Raw genomic sequence first — 27,606 nt, 5'->3', positions numbered from 1 at the left:
ACAAGTAAAATAGAAAGGAATCAGTAAAAGTAGATGAAAGCCATCTACATCAAAATGTTATGTAGTCTCTGTATGGGAACTGCTGAGTCACGGCCTGAACCTCTGATTGATCACCTGAGGCGAGCAATGAGTCAGCCAGAGGAGCACAGGTCAAGGCAATTCACCTGTGCTGCCGGAAGGAGTGGAGCCTGGCTCCACCCCTCCTAGACCTATTTAAGAGCTGGCTACCAGGGGTGAAGGATCTCTTCTGGAAATCGCCTCTGTTGGTGTTTTGTGAGTGAGCCCAGGATAGGGGTAAGCTTTCTATTTATTCTCTTTTTGTTATCATAGTCTGCTTTGTCAAGCTTTCTTGTTTATTTCATAATTGTAACATTTTAATATTCATTGATTATACAAATATCCTACAAAATAAAAAGATGAGTTCAAAGTCTTCCAGAATAAGGAAGGGATTGGCAAAGGTCCAATAATTTCCAGGAAATTGTATGTTATGTAAATGATGATGTTTCATTGCTAATAGTTTTGGTAAATTAGAATTTCTTTTACTGTCTTCAAAAAGATTACAAATTGTCATTGTAAGCCATTTTTAGTTTTCTGAAAAATTTCAGCCATCCAACCTCTCAGTGGCAAGCTTTGGGTAAAAACTTTCATAAATTTTTGTGAGAAATAACTTTATTTGCTAGCGGTCTGGTAGGGACAGAATCTGGTTTTCTGTGTTCTAGTCCCCATTACTTGTCCATTCGCTATTGAATCCATACTACAGATACTGTGTCATATAATTAAAAAAACAAAACAAAACCAAAAAAAAAAAACCCACCAACTTCATGAATCTTCAGGTAACTTAAATTTTTTGACAGATGTTAACTAATGTTTTCATTTTCATTATCTTGTTTTCTGTTGCATTTGGATCTTTAATGTCATATCAAAGAGTCACGCTTGTCTCCAGAGTCAGAAAACAGCATGGCTGAGAAAAGAGTAAGAATCTTTCTGACTTGAAAGTCATAAATAACAAGAAATTTCGTTTCCAAGGAAACTGCGGATTTCAGTTTGATAGAGGCTACACCATAAAGAAGGTATAAAATCCATCTTGTAAATTGTCTCTGTAGATGAAAAAGTCATGCAAAAGATTTGTAGTTTTGTAGACTTGTCTTTCTTGCTGTGAACAGAAATGGAGCTAATTTCTTTCATTCCATATGAATATGAACCACTAAAGACAACAGTGTCAAATTCTAAGAAAATCAGAGGTCAAGTAATATCGCTACCTGTGGAAAAACAAGACCAAACACTAAAACTATTCAGAAATCACAGTGAGACCCATTTTACTCTACTTAAATAATGAAAATCAATAATATCTCCAACCTTTTGAGTGCAGTCATGGTCTTGTTTTTATACACAGAGTTTTATATGCTTGGAAAGACCCTCCACTGTTATGAAACTCTGTCACTCTACTAAAGATTATTGTTATATCAGCTGATACCTAGAATATAGTATCCCCACTAGTATTCAAAATAAGCCCACTTTATAGCCCACTGTGTCACCAAAACCAAGTGTCTAAGGGTAAAGAAATATAATTACTATATTTTCTGTCACTTTTATTACCAAAAGGAAACTTGGTAATGGATATTATGATAGTAGTTTTTCAAACAAAAAATCTTACCATTACTTCTCTTAATTGCTATGAACTGCTTCTCATAGTCTTCACGGCTTAGGATATAAATACTCTTCTAGACTTGATGGGTGCCTGAGACAGGAGGATTCGGTCACCACTTCACATTATTGCAGAGTAATTACAACTAAGTCTTTGATGTCTGAAATGCATGAAGTTTCCTGAATACTTTTTAGGACAGTTATTAATCTTCAAACTGTTCCTTTCTACCTGGAATACAGTCAGACATTAAAAAAATTCTTAAAAAGTGTTAACATTTGATTTTGTTTTACACCTTAAATGATCATGATAATGACAAAATTTCACATAAATATCTTGATACTTTGAGGCTGCCTGGCAAGGAATGTAAACAACCTAGATTTAAATCACTACTTCCAAAAATTGCTGTTTAGGAGTGTGGGCACTAGTCTATTAGTCAGTTCTCATGAATTCTAGGACAACATGCCATTTTAAGAAATTCCTGAAAATGAAATACCACCTTCAGTAGATGAAACACTTGGTATGGAAATAACTGTACTAAGGCAGCGCTGCTTTCTGCATTCCTGTTGGTGATGTTGATATGTTCAATCATGCTGGCTGGTTGTTAGAAGTCTTATATTCTACAAAAAAAATGCCAATCCAGACAGTTGTGTAACAATATGGAGACAGAAGGAAAACATAGCCTCAGTGCCTTAGAAATTTAAAATCCTGCCTTAAGGTGAACTGTTCCATTAAAGTTCTTACAGAACAGCATGTAGATGACTGGGATAGAGTTTGTAGCCTCTGTGACAGAGATTATTAATTTCAAAAGATTCATTTATTTACTGATCTTCTTGTTCTTTTCTGTATTAGCTCAGTGCTCCTTTTGGGCTTGGCACCAAAGAACGAAGATAATTTCAAAAGAGTGTGCAAGAGCCTGGCTGTATGGGAACTGTTGATCACAGCCTGTACCTCTGATTGACCACCTGAGGCAAACAATGAGTCAGCTGTGGGAGCACAGGTGAAGGCAATTCACTTGTGCTACTGGAAGGGGTGGAGCCTGGCTCCACCTGTCCTAGATCCCATTTATGTGCTGACTGCCACTGAGGAAGGATCTCTTTTTGGAGATTGCTCCTTGTGGAGTTTACTGCAAGCCTACAACACTGGTGAGCATTTTTCATTTATTATTTTTCCACCATGATAGTCTTGCTTAGCCTAAGCTCTATATGCCTATTGATTATACACTGGCTGACTTCATTGAATCAGCAGCCCAGGTGGGACCTAATTTCAAATGAGACAGTGGTATTGTATAACACAGATGCCACAACATAAATTTATGTAAATAAAAATTACAGTAAGGCAATCGTGTGAGTATTGTTTCTGCTATAATTTTAAATGAAGACCTGCCATTCTTAGTAATTTTATTGGTATTTGATATAGCTATAAATGAGACAGTTAAAGAGCTGGAGGCATTCTTGTGAAATTACTGTCAGCTGTGAAGCATGTGGTAATGCTTGTGAAACTGCTCCCTTTAGTGATTTTGAGACTTGCTTCTGTGTGAACAAAGTATATTTTATCCTGTAAGAAAAATGGGACATAGCTTCTACTTATAACACTGTAAGAGGACGTATGCATAGTGATGGGTAGAATACAATTCAATAATTTCTTAATTGTGAGGCGGTAACATGTGAAAGAAAATGGGAACAGGAAACGGATATTCTTATCAACCTATGTTGCATATTTCCTTTAAATTATAAGGCAGTTCTTTACCTCAGAGAAATGTCCATTTTATTGGAACCAGAAGGACAGCTTATTCATTTATAGTTATACTGTCTTAGAGCTTACTAAGGATAATTTCAGTGATAAAAATGGCTTCTGCACCTCAGAATTACTCTATCCTTAGCTACGAATACTTTAGCTTTTCCTAAAGCAGTTACTGAAGTGCTGCTGTAATTATATAGATATAATTATATTATATAAATATTATATTAATAATATTAATATTAATTATATTATATTATATATTATAATATATATACACACGCACACAGACACGTAAGACTAATTTTTTTATTCTGGTGAACACCGGTAAAATGTTAAACACAGAACAACCAAAGAATATATTTATTTGTTATATGGGGAGGATTTACTCTAATTTTACTGTTGTGAGCTTGTATCAGAGTCTTATAATTTAAAATGGAATTCTATATGAATGTGATCAACATATATTCTTTTTCATAAAACAGCTGGTAATTTTTTCTGGAGGTAATTTGAGGGGTTTTTTTTATTTGCTTTAAGGGTATGTACATGCATACAGAGAGAAGGAAAATCAGATCTAAAGCTTACTTATGCCTGTATTTAGTTAACAGCAGAATGGGAATAATGTAGCTAGTACCTCCCAATCTATCTTCTGTCTGCAACAAATATAATGAATGTTAAAATACAACTTTATCAGAGAACAGAGAGTTGGCCAAATAACAGGAGAAATTAAATTTATGAACACTTGTTACAAGGCTGCTTCAAATAAACCTTCATTTGAAGTAGGTGCATTGTGTGTGTCTTCAAGTGAAGGAAATCTATTTTTTTTTTTTCCTTCCCCCCCTTTTTTGTTTTCCTGAGTATCTTCTAATGTTTTTAACAAAAACTATTCACACAGTTATTCTCTAGTATGTGTTGGATTAAGATCAAGGCAAAATGAAAAGATACCTGCTTTAACAGGATTCTAAGAGAAAAGATTTTCTTCATGGAAATAAATACATAAATTTATGCATAGATTACATTGAGTAGGAAGATAACAAACAAATGAGACAGAATAAATTAACCCCTGCAGTTTCCAGTACTTTTCTGCTGGCCCTCTCTAAACACCTGGTTATGATAAAATTAAACAAAACGTCTACACCCTTTATAAGTAGAAAGAGGGTATTTGCATGGCATCCAAACTTCAACAACGTTAACAAAAATGATTATTTATCCTGTTTATGCTACAGGACTGACAAAGGATAACATAAGAGACAGTCATTTCAGAATCCTTGATGAATGGATCAGTTCTTCAGATAGAAGACTTCAAACATACACATGCAATTATATATATGTATATTTGTGTATATACAAGCAATGCAAATGTATTCCCCTTGGTACATGTGAGCCTGTATCCAAGTTAATATAATCTTATTATTATTCATTATTCATCAATATTTGATTGTTGTTAATCTTCACAAAAGCATTTCTAGTGCAGAAACATTGGATACTAAGCCTCTTTAGCCATGGTGCTATATCTGACTAAATTTAATCATCTTCCCTGCTCCATTATCTTTCACATGTTGTGTGCTCCAGAGTGCCATATTCTTTCACATAAACTCAAACTTGAACTTACAGTACTGAACATCCATGTCCCCTACTTTTCTCTGTGTGTGTGTGTGTGTGTGTGTATATACATAAGTACAGTTCTTTAAACCTAACCTCTCATTTTCATATGGTGCTGAGTTTATCTTCCAGTACCTGTACACTGAAAAGTTAAATGTTAACTAGTTTAGTTCATACTTCATCTTAAGGTTTCATTGCTCTGTGATTTCATGCACCATCAGCTTTGCTGCAGGATATTTTTCTACTGTACAGTTTGTTTCAGAATTTTTTTTCCTGTATGAAGGACTCATGTAAAAACAATACATGTGGGAGGAAAAGAGGAATGGTTTACTGAAAGATTCATATTGTATACATATGAAATTTATATTTATTTTCAACAGAATGTTGTACTTTCCACAAGGTACACCTGCATTGCCCTTAACTCTATCAGCTGCTGCATATTGCTACTATTGGTGGACTTGGAATGTTAAGAGTTTAATTACTGAAAGAGGCAGACACATTTTCAAGTCAAGCCCTGGGTTATTACTTTGTGTTCAGTGCAAAATAGACCTGTTTGATCTGTAATCATTATCCCTACTGTCCCTTGCCTTCTGTGTAACCTTTCCTCTCTGTGACCAAGCAATCTTCTTGTGACAGGCATGAGGAGTTTTCAGTGCTGTAATAGTTTGTATAACCCTCATGGATATTCTATAGAATTATATGCCAGTCTCTGATTTAAATACAACCCACCAATTTTTTTTTCCTCTTGTAATCTGTTAATGTTTGGTTTTCACCTACTATGAGTTGGCATTGGTGTTTGCTTGCACATAAATATATCTACTTTATTGGAATTCCTCATTAATAGCGTGCGTGACTTTTTTGGTTTTTCACATTTAAAATAGTTTGACTTTTAAACATGTTTCTGGATGTTAATCTATTTTACCTGTTTTTTCACACAGTCAAAACGTTATTTGTTTTTCCATTTTTCTTTCAGATATGCAAACTGTTTGTCATTTAGGTATATTGTTGCTTCTGTGGTAGACCAAACCTTACTTAAAATTACACATGTAAATTTTGTTCATATTTAAATATAAACAGAACTTGAGGACTGCTTTGTATGCTCTAGAAATATTTACTGCTCCCAGTAAATGAATCTCACCACTAGTTCCTGGACTTCAGAGAATTTATTTCCAATGTTATCCTGGCTGAATTAATTTTATACATACTACAAATGCAGCTGTCAATTCTTCACTTTATCATTAAACTCAGATGTTCCAACATCTCTTATTTAATTACAAAAATGCATATCACATGCATTTTTTATCTTTCTTGCTGACAATTTTTATCTCTTCAGCTGGCACATCATAGTAAATGTCTTTTCACACTTTTTTCCCAATAACATTAGTCTGGTAACAAAATCTATCTTAATACTTGCATTTCATGAGTCATTCTATATCCAGAAGAAGTAATCTCAACTTTCTTAAAAGATAAGCTCCAATGGTTCATTCCTAATGGTTAAGTTTTAGCAGATTTGGGCTACTACTGCATTTTTAAAGGACTGTGTCATACTTTGGTATTTGTGTTTGGATACTGTGGTGATTTAGGCACTGTGGTTGTTAATTCTTGTGGTCTCAATCTTCTTTCTTTTTCATTATAAGAAAAAAAAAAACCCTGTAGTAATATTTCCTTTCCTCCTGCTGTTTGTTTTCCATTTGAACTAAAACTACTAAGAAGTGCTGACAAGGAACAGCAGTAGGTCAGTGACTTAAATGTTAAGGTAAGCTGGATGATAACTCCATCTAGAGAAATATAACAGGGAAGATAATCTTAAAAAAAAAAAAAAAAAAAAAAAAAAAAAAAACTTCCTGGTAAACATCTGCCATTTTCTACTGTAGAGTTGTTACCAAAGTACATCATTGCTGGAATAGAGAGTAAAGGGCAGGAAACTTTGGAATTTACTTTTCTTCAGCTGCTTAGATCTAAACAACATCTACTTGAATCAAATGTGAAAAATTTTCTCCTGAAAAGATGTTTCTCAAAAGAAATCTGCAAAGAAAAAACACCTGTTTGTATCCATAAGTTTTTTTTCTCTAATTTTTATGCAAATGTGTGAGACTAATTAGTCGAAGAAGTCCATATGCCTCAGTGGATAGTAGATATCCAAATGCACAGGCTAATGCCAGAGGTGAGAGATGTAAAACACTGGGACTAGGCTTATAAAACACTACTCAATTTCTGGCTGCAACTCTTTAAAAAGATTGTGCTGAAACAAAAGATCTTCATACTTCTAGCTGAATCCATTCTGATCAGACTGAGGCTTGTGTCATTCTGATCAGAGTTTGAAGATGAGCAGCCAGTAACTGAGGCCTCCACTGGGTCTCCTGACTCACACTCTTGCAGTAAAAAAAAATAAAAAATTCCAAGCAAATCCCCAAATGAAATCCATTTTCAGCCTTTTTTCTTCCATGATATTCGCCTATGCAATATGCTGTTACCTTATTTCTTAAATTTCTATTAGAAAATATTAAATTTGGTTTGTGTTTTTTATAAGAAGAACTGAAATAATGAATATTTATAACAGATTAGGTCTACAAGGCATAAATTACCATTTGATTAAGCTGTATGTAAATGAAATATTACTATAGTTTTAAATACATTTATTTTTATTAAAAATATTTTTATATTTCTAAATAGTAAATTTTAAGTAATTATAGACGGTGCTTTAATTCCCTTAGTTTTGATACTTATACCATGCACTTAATTTATACAATGCATTTTGAGATATTGATAGGATTAATGTTACTGAAATGGTTGCTTGGAGATAGCTCTTGATATTCAGCACAACGCTATTAAAATTTATTAAGAATCAAGTTCCAATCTTCTCAGGAGCAAAATTCTATCACAAGCCTGTTTCCAGGCAAAACAAAACAAAAAAGAAACCAAAAAACCAAAACATCACACACTCCATTTATGTGGAGGCAGTGCAGAGTACAGATAACTCATAAATAATCAGTGTTGATAACTTTACAGAGGTAATTAGAGTATGTGTAAAGGGATTGAGATTTTTTTTGAACAAATATAAAAATGTTATGTATTTCTAACAGAAGAATTATGGAGATGCACACAGTTTATATACCCACCTTTTGTTCAGATTATAACTGTACCTTTTACATCTATTTTTTCAGAAGTAGAAAAGGATGATTTTAAACAATACAAGCAAAGTCAACAATATGCTCAGATGAAATAGAGTAAAAGATTGCATTTTGTGTGTTTTGTTTTTGCATTATAGAAAATCAGTGTCAATCAAATTAGAAAGTTGAGTCAGAAGCAGAAATACCTTTTTTAATGTTTTTTGTGAGACTTAGAAAAGTACAGGAACATTGATTATAATATAACAAAAAGTAACAAGTACATGTATTAGATGATGTAAATGTATCATAAACCATGATTTTGAAAAATTGTACAGACCAATTAGAGCTAAGTGATAACATCCATTACAATGACAGCACATAAGAAGTTGACTTTTGATAATGGTCCTAGGCATATGCCATGTTAAGATATTTTCAAGAAGTTTGAAAAACATATACTTACAAAGTAATATAAAAATTACCCTTCTGGTTTTTTGCTTAGTGAAAATGATGGCAGAAGTGAAGTTAAAAAAAAAAAAAAAAAAATTAAAGGATGATTTGTGATGTAATGCATACTAGTTGTTCATGTATTCACTGGTCTAAACTAAAAATGCTCATTTTAGTTAATTTGATTCTGTTGAACCTCATAAATTGCTATTCATATAGAAAATAGAAATAGAAGATCACATGGAAAGTATGCAACACAAATGATGAATATAAATAAGAATAGATAGAAAATAAAATTATTTGATAATAATGAGTAGAAGTTGGCCAGTGTTACAAAAAAGAACATCCAGTGACTAATGATTCCATTAGAGATATTCATAATTTTCAGACCTTTTTAAGAAGGAAGGAAAAGTAATGCAGTCCAGATTCTTCAACAAAATATCTGAAGACATCTACTGAACATGTCCAATGCTATATATTTTGAGATCCTTTATTGGTAACTGGTTATCTGTACAGAACACAGAGGACAAAAAGATGCAATTGTAGGTATTCAGATGTAGCACAGGATGAGAAGGAACAAAGAGCATATGTCCAGTGACTGCAGGTGATGAAAAAGTGACAACTTGTTATTCAGTCTTTTTTTTTTCAAGTCCTCACGAAGGTGACTGAAGAGCGACCAGCCCAAGGACTTGTACTGTAAGGAATATATGATATGACTACTGGGGCCACTATTAGAATAAAAAAAAGCTTTTTTGCTGTACTGATTCTACCTGAAAGAAAAAAGAAAACATCTTTAATTAAAGAATAAAGAAAGTAGGATTAGATAAACTGATTTCCACATAGGGCTGTAATGATCAAGGTAAGAGATGTAAAGAGAATACATTAAGAAAATCAGGAGTGAATATAGAAGTGTTGTGCAAGACCTGCTATAGTAATGTGGGTACCAATGAACTAATGAGAGCACATTGTGGATAAAACATGAATAAAATGGGAATTTTAAATACGTATGAAGGTAAAATTGGTAGTGCTGCATTGTATAGTCTAATAATCAGTAATGCGTTTAAGATCGGTTTGGGTCAGGGTCTCTCTGACGATGAATAATGAAAGGTTCTATGATGATATTGGTAGTAATTTTAAGTTTTGTGGCAACCATGTTTGTGAAAGTTTCTTTATCAAAGAAGTCACTGCTGATGGTGACTGTTGAGATGAATGGAAGGCAATGTGGCAGGTTTGGATAAAAAAAAGCTATATTACTCAAATTAACAATAACAGACTGCAGATTACAGGAAGCTGACATATACAGATTAAAAATGAAAATCTGAAGGGAAGAATTTGTAATTATTCATGAGACTGCCTGACTGAAGAGTAATGAACATAGTGCTTATATGCAGTGGAGGGTGTGAGAAAGAAGCTAACATGGAAAATTATAGTTTTAACAGTTGGATTCTCCAAGCAGCCAAACAGAGCAAATATTGAAGATTTCAACAGAGAAGTAAAAAAAACTTTCAAGTACAAGTTCATCAAAGGCAGCTCATATTAGAAATAATAATTTTTGTCCTTTGGAGAACAACTAATTTTTCAAGTCAATTAGAGACTTTGTTTCTCTCTAGTACCTACTTAGTAAAAGTTTTGACATTGTACCATCTAGGAGACTACTAATCCAAAAGGGGAAAACAAGTTTAGTGCATTAAATGTAGGGGAGCCAATAAAGTATATAGAATGGAGACAATGGACTGTATTGAAAAGACAGTTGGGTTACAAAGATTAATCTTTCACTGAGGACCTTTACATAGATAGAAAGAAAATATTACATGAAACCACAGAGAACTGTGGTACATTTCCAAGATGGTGAGCAGAAAACAATAGGTAATTATGAAATGTTGCAAAATATAAAGGGCAAAATTGTAAACATTTAAATACTGCATTTACTTCATTATCTTCAGTTCATCTGATGAACACTTCATAGTGCTCATTTCAAAATACAGACAAACTAATAACAGCCAATGCTGTGTGGCTATGAAAGACCTGAAAAGCATGAAAAATGCTTGCAGTTGTGCTGCTGATAGTATACTAATGAGCAGGTTGTCTGTGGTTCACTGAAGAGCTAAAAGGTTGGGCACAAGGCAGATGTGATATCATGCTACAATATGCAGTCCAGGGAGCAAATATAGCATGCAAAGATTTAAATATTTTGTATTTGACCTTGAAAGCATGCTTAATGTTTGGCTAATCTAAATACCTGTTAAAATACATGCTAGATGCATGACAGAAGATAGTTTCAAATAGGATATAAAGGATAGTTATCACTTGCAATCCCTGGTTGCCATCTTCTGAAACCTTCTGCATGCTGTTTAATCACTGCTACACAATGTTATGCTTATTATTTGCCAGACTGGGATAAAGGACAATGAGTGACAGCTTTGGTATTTGATCAAGCTTTGTGGCTGAATGAGATAAATGAGAGCCTTCTCTGGACTGGTATTAGAGATAGCTTCTAAGCAGTCAACTGAAGTAATTGAAGAAGTAGTTTTTGCAGTGCCAGCAATGATCAGTGAGCCAGAATGGCCAGTGGAAGAGTGATCCTGAAAGAACCTACTAGCAAAAAGAAATATTTTTGCTGGTGATAGTGTAGTGTTAACGTCACTGATGACAGATAATATCTGTCATCCAAAATTTAATAGAGAATTTCAACACACTTGTATGCAAGAGGAAATTTCGGCTGATTTTTGTACTGAGGTAGGGTAATAAGAACTGTTGATCTAGAATGTTGGACTAATAGAAGCTTTTCTCTCTGTTTAATCTGGCAAAATGAAAGCTTGAAAGTCTGAATGTTCCAGTGATAACACACTAGCTGTGGAGAAGACTCTGAAGTTCAAAGGGGGAAATTCAAAACAAGAAAAACACTGAGGCAGGCTTTGCAAAAAATATCTTTGGTTGGAAAGTAGAAATAAAAATTTCCTAATTTTTGTTCAGTGACCATCCAAAACAAGTTTAAGATTGCAGTGGAGGCAGGAAACTTAACAACTTTTGCAGTAGATCTTAATAAACAGAACAATTGTGTTTATTACAGTGACAGCAAGATCAGGAAGCTCCTTTTTCTTTTGTGCTCTGGGTTTCTGTGCTAGGATCATTTTATATTCTTAACCTTATTCTTTACAAGAAAACAATTTTCTTTATTCATATTGTGCCTCAAACACATTTTGTTTAATTTTGCTTTTATTTCTTTTATATATCTCTTTCCAGCTGGCACAAATCAATGAATTTCTGGTGAAAGCAAAAGAGAGAGTTATCTTTTAGAAGTCTTCAGCTCCTTAGGAGATACTGCTACATGGAAAATGGGGAGTTACTAATATTCTAATCTGTATGCTACAGTGAGAAGGCTTGAAGCCTAGTGCAGATTTTATTTGAAGTAGACTATGTAGCAGAAACTCAGAGTCTACGTACAAAGCTGATGTGATTTCTTTAATATTGCCAGATAAGTTTTCCTATGCTTTCTTTGTTGCAGTTATTCACTGGATGTAGCTGATGTACATTTGTTGTTGTATTTGTGTAAAAAGCTTGCTATCGTAGAGGAACTTACCTACTTGAAATGCCTGGTGATAATACATGACGCTATTAAGATTAACAACCTTGTGATTAATACTAGAGAGCACATTTGCAATCAAATGGTCTATATCAATGAGGCATGTGGAGAACATTTTGTACATGAGTTCAGCAGTTCATGGAGTGGTGCCAATACTGGCATAAAACTACCCGTTATTTATCTCATGAACTCTGTTGTAGTGTTTCAGAAAGCTTAATCTTATATAAAACAGCATTTTTCATGTCTTAAAATAGATGCTTGTAATATGGCTTAGAATGTGCACGTTGGCAGCCAACCTTGACCACATTGTGAAACAGAGCGCAATACAATATGATCTCCATTTCATGACTGCAGGCAGAAAACTGCAGAAAAAGCTCAGTGTACATTTTGCCCATTATTCAGATGAAGATGCAGATGTAGAAATGAATAACTGCTGCGTTGCTTTGGAAAATCAAAGCCACCATTAACACAGTATGGAACAATGGGTGTTTTGCGACTTCTGCCAGTTTTGACTTTAGAGAAGTATTTCTTCCTGTCTTTAAGCAAAATTTGCAAGACAGGTGGCTTTGAAAAGGAACAAAACGCACTTTTTCCCATAAAAAAGATATTATTATTTTAAATATATGCTACTGTTTTTTTTTTTTTTAAAGCATGATGATTTCTTGTTTTAGAAGCAGTAAATGATTGCTTTTTCATAATTGGATAATCAGTTTAGCCTTATCCTTATACTACTTTCTTGAAACACCAAGGAAAAATGTTTTTGTTTTATTAGGAAGGTACAGTTTTATAGAATTCTGTGGAAGACTGACAGATTTTAGGATAACATTTACTTAACAAAAAATAACTTTAGGAGTAAAGAGTGTAGATGCTGTGCAATTTGTTCTAACTGCACTCGATCTCAGTTGCTGCAAGCAGTTTTTTCTGGCCTTTGTGAAGAACAGAGTTGTTATGGGACTGGATGATAAAACAATGTCTGAATATACATAATCAGTTAGGTAATAGCAGAGAAGAATATGCTTTGTTATCACTGAAACTTATAAAATCTGCAGTTTCCATGCACATGCAGATCTCAAGGATCTCTAATGAAACTCTCTCTCTAAAATCCCTGCTATCAACTCTCCTTCTACCAGAACTTTAATTGGGAATAAGGTGAAGATGCAGGGCCCACCCCTAGTGTGACTTAGCCAGCTTATCTAGACTGCAGAGAGAGCCTGTAACAGTTACAGAAGGAATATTGCTGAGACCATCAATAAATTGAGAAGAAAACCAAAAACAAAGAGCAGTATAAAATCCAAACAGAAAGCGAAAGCTAATTAGCATTGTTGGAGGACCTTTAGGTTGAGTTGTCTGAGTTGTCATTGGAAGGATGGCTTTGTAGGACTGATTCAGTACAACTATTTCTCATCTAGAAGTAGATAATGGCTGTAGAAATGTGATTTCAGTTAGCACACTGGCAAAAATTCTGGAGACTCTTTACAGTAGTTTAAATTAAGCAAAAGGACAGATGTAGACACAATTTTCCAAGTAATAACAGCTGAGCACTGGTTATTTTTCTGAGAGATTAAAGAAACTGGGAGAGGTAAAGAAATGACTGTAGCAAGATATACTGGTAACAGACCGGCTGTTGACATGTTTATTGGAATTAGTATGGAATGTTTATTATGGACATACTGCTGTAGCCTGCTATAAAGCAGTATAAACATAATATAGTTTAACATATAATGCACAGCTGTGAATTGATGTTGAATTTAACCTTGGCATTTGGCTATAGCATTTTATTTCTTTTCCTTGCTTCATTAATGGAGTTCTTATAGTTTATAAGTATCACTGATAATTGATTGGTTTGGGGTTTTTTTTTTTTTTTTGGACACTGAATGGAGGATTTATTTTTTTGCCTGTGTGATTCATGTAACTATAACATATATATGGATATATATATATCTGTCTCGTTAACGTAACAGATGATTTACATAATTGTCACATTTGGAAATGTCAATTTTCAATTTAATCTTAAGATCATGCTAATATAGTCACTTCTCTTTGCTAACAGATATAATTAACATACAGTGACATACTAAGAGAAAGCCTCTTTCACTGGAGTCTCCTCTTGGTTGTACAACATACTCTCTGCTTCCTCGTTTACTTATTTAATATAGCATCTCTTAAAGAAAAAGAGAAGAAAAATACATATCAGTAAACACTATTAGCTAATTTCAGTGCTTATTTTTGGGAAAGAACCATTATCTATTCTTCATTATTCATTCAAAGACAAAAATGCACAAGTCAAAAATTGTAATGACTCATATATTGACATTAGTTCAACCTGTAGCCACATTTGACATATCATAATCCGGATGGAAGAAAGGAGATTTGTTTCTAGCAAGTGACTTGTCATTGGGAAAAAATACCATCTACAGCCAACCCATTTCCATGTAACTTCACATGCTAGATGTCACTCCCTTTTCCTTTTGACAGCCCTGATGAGAGTTTTAGTTTTTTGATGAGGGCTACTGGAGTAGCCTTCTCAAGAGTTGGAGATACTAGTCTGCAAGGTTTTCTCCCCTGTATTAAAGAACAAACTTAATGAAATCAATGTAGAAATCAGAATACAGGTGCAGTACAAGTATTTTGCCTGTATGGCTTTTTTCAACAAACAGTGTTTGTCTGCAAGGACCAGGTAATTGTGCTGTGAATCACAAGTCAAACAGTATTTATATTTTATTGTCCTAAGGGATATTAGCTAGGACAATTCTCTCACGCTCGCTTGCGCTCTCTATCTTTCTAATTTGGTATCCTGTTTTGCTGAGTAAAAATTTTTTTTTCAGAGAAATGAATGTACTAAAATGCATGAAAATAAAAAAAAACACATTAGTCATTCCCTTATTCTATTGAATATGTTATTGATTTTCAACTCTTTGTCCTTACTTACAAAGCCTCCATCAACACTATTCCCGAACTTTACAATTTCTTTTCTTCCTTTCCCTATTGGAATTTTTTATAGGTCAGAATCTTCTGATTCATGGTTTTGTCCTAAATATAATTTAGATACTGTGAGTGCCTGAGCTTTTAGTGCGTGCTTTCACAATGGAATGAAATTCCTATTTGTACTTGGAAAGCTGTTTGTGGATCTGTTTTTTTGAAACAGAAATGTATATTTCTTTGCTGCTTTTACTTTGTTGGAATGTAAACCTCCTTGGGACTCTGCAAATGGCACTTTACAAATGAAATTTACTACTATTGCTGTTTCTGCATAGCAGAAGCCACGATTAGCCACAATTGAGTTGCAGGCTTACAGCTCCCTATCCGCTATTACAGTATTCGAAAATTCTCCTTTTGGGCTCAAACACCTTCTGCTTACGTGAAGCTGAAAAACTTTGACTTGTTGACTGAAGTTGGCCCAGCTATTTGTTTCTGTTAGCAAAACAAGTTTTAAAATACAGAATCTGTAAAAAGCACAAACCAACATCAATTTTCAAATTATGATGTGTTTTTCAAAACTAGTTGTGGTTAGAACATAGGCAACTTAAAGATGTTGGAACATGAAGGTCAGATATTTATCTGCTGTAGATTTTGTAGTTTCGCTTATTTAAATGAGTCTTTCTGTTAATAAATGGTAGTCCTTAGACATCTTTCTTCCACATTATGTCTCAGAAATTATCATTCCTAATGATCTGGTCCTAAGTGGCGAGTGGGAATCGGTGTGTATGTGTGATTGTGTTAGAAGTCACTTGGAAACTTAAGTCATAGATAGACAAACATTTCAGAAATTTAGTGTTATTACAGTTCAAATATAACTTCATATGAGATTTTTCAAATGGTATTTTGCTTTTTCCATTAACGCTTAGACAGCAAGAAGTTAAGAGACTTCATTATTCTGTAAGATTTTGTGCAAAACCATATCAAGTATTAATACAATAAACTTTTAGGTTTATGGATTACTTTTTAATAAAGTAGCATTGCTTGTTGTGGCTGAGATTAACTGGGGGACCATCTGTGTTAACTTTGTGAAACAAGAACAGCTTAAGAACATGGAGGAGAAATCGCTTAATTGCCTACATTTAGTGTAAGAACCTTGGTGTAATATAAGAAATGCTTGCTTTCTTGATAAAATAAGTTTTTAAAAATATATCAGCTGACATAAAATTGCTCAACAGTTTCTTCTGAAAAAAGAGGGAAATAGCAGATTAATGAAACTTGTAAGAAAGTGATACAGATTCCATTTCTTTCTCTTCCCACCTAGTGTCTAGAGCATTCATCTCTGTTGATGGAGACAAAATCAATTTTCTCCCTTGGTTGAAAGGAATTAATTCCATATTGTAACAAGAATTCCGTCTCAAGATACTGGAATGTATTTTGAGGTGGATTCCACTCAATATTTCCTATTGACTGTGACCCTGCAAATACTGGGTGTCCATCAAGAAGATGGTCTTAAGAGTGTTTTAGTTGTTTTCCCATGTTTGACAGACTTTGTCGTTTGAGCCTAGTGGAAAAGTATTAACTACAGATATAGAGGGAATACTGCCTTTTGTAATTTGATCTGAGACTTGAAATCTTATTCAGGACAAGAATATTTAAGTAGAAAAGCATTAACAGGTGAAAATGAAACCATCTTACACCAGAGTGTTTTATTACATGGTACTTAGCACACTCGGGAGGTAGATGAAACCCAATGAGTCAGAAGATAACACTGAATGTGGGTCTGCCACCATGATGGGAGAAATATAGTGGAGTGTAAAATTGCTGGGTCTGGTGCTATCATCAGCATTACTGTGTATATCCTATATTTTTTTTTAAATCAGGCTCCATAATTGAACTTTTCAGTAGGTATTTTCAAAATAGAAATAAAGTTATTGTTTCATATTGTATTCATACTATCATATTTTGTCTCATTTCTGAATTAGTATGTAAGTATATACACGTGCATGAAGTATAGGCATATAGGAGATAGGGAGGTGATACAAGAGAACCAGCATGGGTTTCACCAAGGGCAAATCCTGTTTGATCAGCCTAGTAACCAGTTATGATGGTATCACTGCATCAGTGGAAAAGGGGAGAGCCAGTGATGCCATCTATCTGGACTTCAGGAAGGCCTTTGACATGGTGCTCCACAACATTCTTCTCTTCAAATTGGAAAGATATGGATTTGATGGGTGGACTGTTCAATGGATGTAGAGCTGGCTGCAGGATTGAGTCGAGAGTGATGGTTGATGGCTCAGTGTCTGGATGGAGATCAGTAACCCCAGGGGTCAGTGCTGGGATCTATACTCTTTAATATCTTCATCAATGACACTGATAGTGAAGTCAAGTGCACCCTCAGCAAGTGTAATGATGACAACAAGCTGTTGGATGTGGTCAGCACTCCAGGGGAATGCAGTGCCATCCAGAGGGACAGAGATAGGCCCAGATGAACCTCATAAGGTTCAACAAATCCAAATGCAAGAACTGTTAGGATGAGTTCTTACAACAGAAAGTCTGTGCTTTCTGGCCTCTACTAATACCTGTGAGTTGGCATGGGGAAGCAAAGGCTCACCCTGACCTTCCTGAAGGTGTAGTGTTTGGCAACCCTGCACATATAGCAGGGGGTTGAAGCTAGATGATCATTATGGTCATTTTCAACCCAGGCCATTCTATGATTCAATTCTATGATCTTGCACCTGGGCTGAGGCAACTCTCACTATCAATACAAACTGGGGGATAAAAGGATTGAGTGCAGCCTGAAGGAAAAAAACTTGGGGTACTGGTGGATGAGAAGCTGGACACAAGCCAGCAATGTCCCCTCACAGCCCAGAAAGCCAACTAGATGACCTTTAAAGACCCCTTCCAACTTAAAGGATTCTATGATTCTGTGATTATATATATAGGATTCTATGATTCTGTGATTATATATATATGTGTACATATATACATGATGCATTTGCAAAATATATATTCATATATGTTTATATAAACTCAGATTTTTTTCTCTTTTACAACCATAACAGATGACTTTGTTATTCGTGTTTGCTATATTTTGCTCTGCCAGATTCCTTTAGGTAAGGAATCATCATCACAAAGACCCAGATTATACTGACATTTCAAGGGGAAGGAAGTCCTGATGAGGTTATCTAACGCCTGTCCAATGATGTCTTGAAATTCTCTAGTGGTGGGAACTCCACCAACTCCCTGGGGAGTATGTTCCAGTAATCAACTGCTCTCATTGTCAAGAATTTCTTCCTTATATCAAGATGAAACACTTCCCAGTGCAACTTGTACCCATTGTCCCTTGTCCTCTCCATATGGATCACGTGAAGAGAGAGACTGTGTTCTCTTTGCAGCCCTTTTTTAAATACAGCAAAATTGAAAAGCTAGCCCCTGAGCGCCTCCTCAGGAGTGTAAAGATCCAACTCCTTTGGTCTTTTCAGATAAGCGACACAGCAAAACTGAGGAAAGCGAAGACAGTAGTAAAGGGTGATAGAAAGGCAACTTGGGATATAATGGGGGAAAAATGTGATATTCTGGGAAGCAGAGAATAATCTGGGAAGCTGGGTGTGGTGCGTGTGCTCCTGTCAGAGGAAATTACCGAAAAGCTGCCAGAATGAAGGAAGGCCTGGAAGAAAAGGGCTGCCATTCAGTGCACTTTTGTGATCTGTTGTATCTCCCTTAAATCTTCACAAGATTTCTTGTTTTAAAAAATCTTTCTAATGCTGTTTCAGTTTTTGTTCAAGTAAAACCAGGATTTTTAGCTGAAAATAGCTGTTGTATCTCTTTGGAGGCAGCAGAATGTCTGACCAGATTCAGCAGAAGCCAGCTAACGTGTCATCAAAAGGTCAAAACTCAAAAGTATCTGCTGCATCCCAATCCTGTTAGATTCAAGGCTAACCTAGAGGATACACAGGGAACCATCTTAAACCCTTCACTTTCTCTAAAATAGATGAAGCTGTAAGGCTGAAATGTGCTGAGATGAGTGAAGTCTATGAGCACTTTGAGATGCATTTGCCAGAGTGGGAGTTAGGCTGACAGCAGCGTAAAAAGATCTAAATAGTACAGATTTGCCAGCAACCATCTCTTTTTCTTTTAAATGTTTTGTACCTTTGAGGAATGAACAGAATGTGCTGTATTTGGAAAAAGCTCTATTAGCTGCTTCAATAAACTTTTGCTGTAGTCTCCCTAGAGGAAGCCCTTAAAGAAAAGCCTTTAAACGCCTATATTCATATTGGTACTCTACAGTAACTCAGGCCTTGCTCTAAGTCTTCTTACTGATGCTGAAAACTAAAGATCATGCACTTGGCAAGACCCTGCAGAGGATTCCTGAAAGACTTGGTTTAATTGTTACCGTGACAATAGTATTTTCAAATACTTCCTGCTAATGAAGTGTCCAAAATGTCACATTCTCTATTTTTTTCCATTGTAGATATCTACCAGCAACATTTTCATTTCAGAGCAGAAGAAATTGAGGAGGATCTTGGGCCTGGTCAGAAATGCAGGCAATAGGAGTGCTTGTACGTACTGGGGAGATGGCACTGGACAAAGGGGATAGAAAGAGAGGGCTGTCTAGTAGGAAAGATGGGAGGAGTAGTAACTCCTCACCTAATCAAAATCACTAAAGACAAATCAGAGGTGGTCAGTCTGAACATAAATGGAGCTCACAGGGACTACAGGGACTTGTAAGCTTGAGGATTAGAGGGCCTTTTGAATTAATTTGTTAAATGGTAATTAGCAGTGCATTCAAGACCAGTAAGCAAAGGCATTCTTCAAGTGTTTGTTAGCATCCATTTAATACAGCATCTTAAGTGTTTTAATTACAAATCAGAAAGCTTGTTTATCCTGAAGGATAATAGAAGAGAGTAGATGCAGGTTGAATGTGAAAATGAAGGAAAAATCAACAGTGAACATAAGAGTATACGCATCCTGGTCCCTGGCCTAAGAAGAAAAATCCAGAGAGAGCTCATGGATCTCTGCAAAATCTTCAGACTGTGCTTAGGACTTGAGGACCACCAGGAGGCTCTGACAGTGTTCAGTACCTGTTGCATACCCTTCATGAGATACTGTCTCAGCAAGGCTGAGGCTCATACCCTGCAGCAGGGCAAGATGAGCAATGACCCACTGAGAGGAAATACAGCTATGCAGTGCCAGACAGCATGTGATGAAATGCTTTCTCCAATCTTGTACCAAAGGAGCCATCCTCAAAATAACATCTATATATCACAAGGGAGTTTTCTGCTCGCAGCCTGCAATACCAAAATGCTGTCTGCAGGTGTGCATTCAGTAGTGGCTGGCCTGCAGGCAAAAGCACATTGCATTTAACCTCCACTACTTGAATTAAAATTCAATGAAATACCAGTCACAAAGATTTCTCTCTCATACATGCAGCCACCTGTTTAAACAGTTGCAGAAAACAAACAAAAAGATAACAAAACAAAGTAGCAAACAAAACCACCCAAAAACTCACAGTTTTTTCCATTCCCATCTGCGAATGTCTGGTACATCAACCTTCTGTAGATGTTTTCAGCAGATTCTCTGATTTTGTTCATGAATAAACATGTTATATAGCAACATATATTGTAGAAGGTTCTAGTTACTTTAAAAGCATTATCAGATAAATGAGGGAAATATTAAGTTAGTTATAATAATTATGTTTTATATATTTATATTGAACTAAAAGTACTAAGACTTTTGGTGGGTGAAAAACAGACAATAAAAAGAAAATATGACTACTAATGGTATGATGGAGTGTATGATGGGTACTTAATGGCTGCACAGGTAGGAAGTAGGAAATGAGCAACGTTTCTATGATGTTTAAGTGGATGATTCACTTAGTTGGTACGGCTTACTCTGTCTGAAAAGAAGTTGTTGCCATTTAACAAAGTGCCCCTTCATAAGGTCAATTCTAAAATATTAGGATTATTGCTCTTCATTTATGCTCTCATTGTTTTCTACATAAATAAAGCTCTGGCCTCTTCCTTCCAGTTAATGTGCCACAGCTTAATTAATTTTGAAAATGGAAGCGGGTACAAGAAAGGTCTGATTTAAATGAGCTATGCTAACACTATTACAAATTGATTGAAACTAGTTATTAAAAATAAGAATAGGGCTTGTTACATGCTTTGGAAAAACTGCAACAGGTAAATCAAATAAATCAGACTCAGTCACAATTTTTATGATATTTGCTTACCTGTATATAGCTGCTTTACTCTAAAATTCTAATCCTAGCCTGGGTTATGCATATTGGTTCCATACTTAAAAAAAAAATTAAAAAAAAAAAAAAAAATCACAAAACTAAAACTCCTGCCTGCAGATAACTTCTTCATTTTAGAATCTAACATTTCACTTATTTCTAAGAGAGGGAGAGCAATTAAAATTCTGCATTTTGATGGTTCTGCTTTTAAGTGATTTCTTCATGGATGATAGTATCTTCTCCTCTATTTTACACCAGTAACACCCCAGTGTATGGGAACTGCTGAGTCACAACCTGAACCTCTGATTGATCACCTGAGACAAGCAATGAGTCAGCCAGAGGAGCACAGGTGAAGGCAATTTACCTGTGCTGCAGAAGGGGTGGAGCCTGGCTCCACCTCTCTTAGACCCATTTAAGAGCTGACTACCACTGGGGAGGGATCTCTTCTGGAGATTTGCTCTGTTGGAGCTTCATATGTGAGCTTGGGATACAGGTAAGTGTCCTATTCTCTTTCCGTTATTATTATCTGCTTTGCCTAACTCTCTTGTTTTTTTCATAAATATAGCATCTTAATATTCATTGATTATATACCCGGTTAAATGGCCATTGTGCCAGGGATACTATGTATGCTTTCTGAAAATACAAGAATAGTTTCATATTAACAATAAAGTGTAGGAAAGGTAAGAAGGAAATAACATGCCAACAGCAATGATACATCTGATTCCAATGACAGCTAATAGCACTAAAAGAAAAAAAGACAACCAAAATAGGGAAAGTGGAGAGTCTGCTACTACAACTACATGTGACCAAACCTAGTGTGGTCATTATCTTCCTTTTTGCTTTATAATATCCTGTGTGTTGGAAATATAGGGTGTTACCTATTTAACATCTGTTTTGAGCTGTTGCTATTTTGCATAAATTTATTTTTTGCATTTGCTTGTGCATTAGAGAGGAAAAAAGTACATGTTGTTGGGAAGAATGAGGGCTAGTATGAGAGAAGAGTGTGCTTGCAATGAAATAGAGGATGAAGGCATCAGTTAACATCTTCAGTTAAGTGTGAAAAGGAATATGCAAGCAGATTGTAAAGCCTTGAAGTAGGTTAAAAGAATAATTAGGCAGCTACAGCAGAGGATCAGAAAGCTCATGTGTGAAGTGCTTATCCACAGAGAGAAAAGGTAATATACTTATCTTATTTTGTTATGGTATAAAAATAAATGATCAACACATAGTTTTCTGTCCGCAGAAATAAGGTAAACACAGATTTGCACAGAAAAGAGGAAAAAAAATCTGTACTGACTCAGGCATAATATATGCAAAAAAGAAAAGCAACTTTTATTTAGAAAATGAAATAATTTTCACAGCGTCCAAAATTCCATATGTGCCGTGGCCAAAATAAAGTTGGATGCCAGCAGTTATTTGAATGTGTTATGTAAGGTTCGCATTTCCTCAGCAGTATAGATTCACATATTCATTTGATGGCTGATTAGGCTTTTGGAAAAAGAAAAACAAGATTAAATACATATTATATAATCCCTTGCCACACTCTGAATCCTCTCCATGACCTTTCTCTTCTGGTCTTCGATATCTGAGATTTGATAAGACAACAACTACCAATAGTTCTAGAAGCAGTTAGTCTCCTTTTAGTACTAGACTAGCTCCTTTGTATTGGGCCTAGAAGAGGAAATGAGAAAAAAAAAAAAAAAGGATTGCTGTTGTCTTTTACTTTCACAAAGTATCCGTTATCTCTACTCGGACATTCAGGACTAAAAATTATCACGTGGACTCAATCATTTGCAGAAAGATTCCTACAGAGCTGTATTTTCTAAATCTCAGCAGATGGGAAACTAAGTGCTAAAACAAGCTTGCAGACACCATGAGGGAAGAATTTGTAGATATCGCAATTTTGCTTAACTTTGTGTACAGTGTGACATATGATTCATAGACTAATGCAAACAACTAAAACAGGTGGTCTTACTGTCAAAAATAAAAATTGCTAAATATAAAAAAAGTATTTTAGAACACTTACCACTGATACATCTGTGATGGAAATTAGTAAAATAAAAGGAGTAAACAGTTAAAAGTAGTTAGAAATAATGTTAATACATTACTTAATCATTTGTATAGTAGTATAAGCTCCGCAGTCTTAAGATGGAGACTGCTGCCCCAAATTGTTTTCTGGTATTAAGCCTGATCAGCTCGAAGCCTGTCTGAGATTTATGTAAATCCACACACTATTTTGTTCATTTTACCAAGAATCTGTGGTTCCAATTTCTGCATATAAATGAATGCAGTTGGAAGAAAAAAAAAAGGAAGCAAAATAAACATTATATGATCTACTGCAACATAAGAAATCTTCAATATGACCTTTATTTTGTAGTCAAAGTCATCCAGCTTGATGATCTTTGGAATTCTAGTGTTTAGCTGAGATGATGATGCAGTGATTTCTCAACACTGAAATGTAAATATCTGGATATAAGAAAGAATGTGTATACAACAGTATTGCTATATACAATACATGCACAGGTATCAGTAGTATCACCTGTGGCTAGCATTATATATTTTAAATTCCTGTTGATTTCAAACCTACCTCATACTTTCAATAAGTTCTGAAGTTATGCTATTGCATTTTATTCTGTCATTAAATAACTAACTTGTGTCTGTTTTAACACAATTCTTTATGACAGACATGATAGGAAGTTTATCTGAGTACCTTGAGCAGTGTAGGTAAAACTGATCCATCATTCTCAGCATTGGCAATGCAATCTCCTATGAATGTGCAATAAGAATCAGTTTTCATCAAAATAGATATTTCTTTCTCTGAAACTCAAGACATACTTTCACCAAGGCTTACAAAACAGAAATATGTATGTTGTTTGACCTTTCATTGTAAATACATTTATCACGTTTAACATCTTTTATGTCTCTTTAATTAAATTATTCATGTCTTTCTCAGGCACTTCTCATATGAAATTCAGGGAAGTATAATGAGCACTATTTATAAGGGCAGAATTACAAGATTATTGCAATATATGCAGTTTGAACTCTACAGCTTGAAGGTGAGTGAATAAGTTTTCCATCCATTATATTTATAATTATTGTTGCTACATTACTTCAGGAAATAGTGAACTGCTGAACTATGTCTCAGTTTTGACTTAGCAATTTTGCTAAATACGGTGGCTTCAGTGTGAATATAAAACTTATTTCTCCTCAACACATACACTGAGAACAGCCAATAGATACAGCTGTTAAGAGTTTGTCATGGCTCTGTCACCATCTACTACGGTCACAGCCAAGGCAGCATAGAGGCAGAAGATTTTACTAAAGGATGTGTGTTTCTCCAGGGACCAGGTGGCCAGTTCTGCTTCCAGCACCTTCCACGTCCTCTCAAGAGAAGAGAGAAATGGCAAACATTTTGTTGTGTGTTTGATAGAAGACCCTTTAAAGGGCTTATGTTTGTATAATCAATGAGTATACAGTTGTATAATTGACAAATATACAGAGAAGTTAGGTAGGTCTTCAGAGAGCATATAGCTAGAAAGATCATCATGTTGGAAAGGAAGAATTGGAAATGAATGGAAATGAACCCATATCCTGAGCTTGTAGGAAAAACTCCAAGAGAGGTCCTTCCTCAGTAGCAGTGAGCCCTTAAATGGGGTCTAAGAGAGGTGGAGCTAGGCTCCACCCCTTCCAGTCATACAGCTGAATTGCCTTCACCTGTGCTCCTGTGGCTGACTCATTGCCTGCCTCAGCTGATCAATCAGAGGTTCAGGCTGTTCCCCAAATTGATTGAGTTGGTCAACTGATCAAGTCCTCATCAAGAAACATTAACAGTATCCTCTTTCTCTGCTTAATGGCATCTCTTGAAAAACACAAAAGAAAGCAGAAGATGCCACATCTAAAATGTAGGTTAGCAGGTCATGCAAGTATGAATATAACTTCTGTTTATATTTCTATTGATGATCTTGATGTGGGAATTGAGTACATTTTCAGTGAGTTTGAAGATGACAATGAGTTGGGAGTAAGCATTGATCTATTTAAGGGTTAAGAAGGCTTATCAGGGGGATCTGATCTGGATCAGTGGGCTGAGGCCAACTGAATGAACTTCAACAGGATCAAGTGCTAGATATTCTGCACTTTGGATACAACCACCCTAACTGCTGAAGAGTCTGGAGGACATGGGTTATGAGTAGCAGCTGAGGGAAATGGGATTATTTCAGAGGAGTCTTAGGGAATCTTTATCTCCCTCTACAGTGATCTGAAAGGAGGTTGTAGCAAGGTGGAGGTCAGTCTCTTCTCCCAGATAAGTAGCAATAGGATGAGAGGTAATGGCCTCAAGTTGCATCAAGGGAAGTTCAGGTTAGATATTAGGAAAAAATTTCTTCTCTAAAAGAGTGGTAAAGCATTGGAATGGGCTGCCCAATGAAGTGGAGGTGTTCAAGAAAAGTGTAGATGTAGCACCTAGGAACATAGTTTAGTTGGTATGGTGGTGATGTATTGATAGTGGGACCTAATGATCTTATTTTCCAACCTTAAAGATTCTATGAAATATCTAAAAGGTCACGTATCAAGTTGATGGTGTCCAGAAAAACGGGCAACTAGCACAATCTGGAACACAGTTCCAGAGAACAGAAACAGGCTGCCCAGAGAGTCTGTGGAGTAGTCTTCTCTAGAGATATTCAGAATCCACCTGTGATGTCTACTGTAGGGAACCTGCTTTATCATGATGTCCAGAGGTTCCCTCCAAACCCTGTGGTTTTGTGATTCTGTATGGAACACACTGGCTTTTAAAATGGTTTCTGTAAAGCAGGGTTTGGATTGTTACATTGTGGATTTAGTGGAATCTTGTTCTATGAATACTCAAGTTGGCCAGATAATCTGTTAGCATGTTCAGTAACTCACATGTGGTAACCCACATGAAGGTTTCAGAATTGTGGCATTGTGTTAGTTTTGCTGCAAGCACAATATGAGATTAGTCTATAATACTTCTGATATTAAAATCTGATTCAGTGAAGTGTGCCTGAATATTCTGAACGATTTACAGTACAAGATACAGTTTTCTAAGTATGGGAAGCTGCATTGGGTATTTTTTGTAGAATATGTGAATAGTCCAAATCTTCTGAGTCACTACTGCATGCTATTCACCCAGAGCACCCTTGTAATGAGTGGACGTATTCCACCTACAAATGCAATTCTATTGATTCTACAACTGTGTAGTCCAAAACAATATAAGCATTGTTATATCTCCACCAAATTTTCATCACTAGTTGTACTATACAAAATCAATATCTCCTGTAGTCTTCTGTCCTGTAAAAAGGACTATTTTATCAATAAAAAGGCTCTGGCTCAGAAATGATACATTTTCAAATGCCCTTTATTTCTTAACTGTTTAATCAGCCCTTGTTTAATATTAAACAAAGGAAAACAAGTTGACCAACAAAATTCCTCCACTTCCTTTTTTTCAACTCCCATCAAATCTATTTTGTTACTTAGTAAAATGGATTACCATTATTGCTATGCAATGCATGACAGCTGAAGAAAATGAGCAGACTATAGTGCTTAACTATGCACAGTGAAGGAAGGATATTTCGTTTTATTTTATTTTTATGACACCTTACTCTGGCAGAGAATGTTGATTAAACTGTTAATACCACATTATAAAACCCTGATATTCTTGGTATTTCATAAGGAATTAGCACTAAAATCTCAACTGGAATTCTCGTATCTGAATGTAGTCTTATTGAGGGAAAAAAAAAAATAAAAATCAAAGTGCCATTATTACCTGTTTTTTGAGATAACTATATAGTATGCTGTGCCTAACTTTGCAAACAGGAAAAAAAAGGAGTGAGTCAAATGTTTCTAGTTTTCTGGTAACACTGACACTTTTTCTTATTTTTTTTAATGCTGATGTCACTTATGAAGTCCTGTAATGAAATAATGCTTTTATGTTCCTTTAGTTCATTACTCTGTGCTGATCTTATCACAACAGCATTATTCACTGCTTTCTTTGGTAATTAATATTGATTGCATGTTAGTCTGTGAGTAAGTAAAATGGCCTTCAGTCTCAGATAGTAGAAAATCTACTTGGAAATTTAATAGATGTTTCTTTCCATATGTTATAGCTGCTTAATGGTGCACCTCTTTCACAAAGGCAGTTCTTACTGTGGTTAGAACATGAAGAGTAGAGGAGGTAACTAGTTTTACTGTTGCTTATCCGCAGTTCCATTTACTGGCTCATGCCTTCATCTGAATCTTTCCAAGCTGCTTTCCCTGGAAGAAGATACAAATGCAAAAGTGAAAAAGAATGTGAATGCTTTCTTTTTTTTTTTTTTTT

General features: G+C 35.3%; 1 long non-coding RNA gene across 1 annotated transcript; it reads left to right on the top strand.

Annotated features, from left to right (window-relative positions):
• The first annotated feature begins 201 nt into the window (after positions 1–201).
• LOC125692497 (uncharacterized) lies at positions 202–27,606 on the top strand. The gene is made up of 7 exons (XR_007376726.1): positions 202–294; positions 926–1,070; positions 2,495–2,787; positions 19,512–19,599; positions 21,534–21,768; positions 24,229–24,331; positions 27,493–27,606. It is a non-coding gene; the product is annotated as an uncharacterized LOC125692497 (long non-coding RNA).

This window comes from Lagopus muta, chromosome 4, assembly GCF_023343835.1.
Source record: "Lagopus muta isolate bLagMut1 chromosome 4, bLagMut1 primary, whole genome shotgun sequence".
Taxonomy (NCBI): domain Eukaryota; kingdom Metazoa; phylum Chordata; class Aves; order Galliformes; family Phasianidae; genus Lagopus; species Lagopus muta.
Note: the sequence above shows the minus strand (reverse complement) of the source record. Positions and strands in the feature narration are given on the sequence as shown.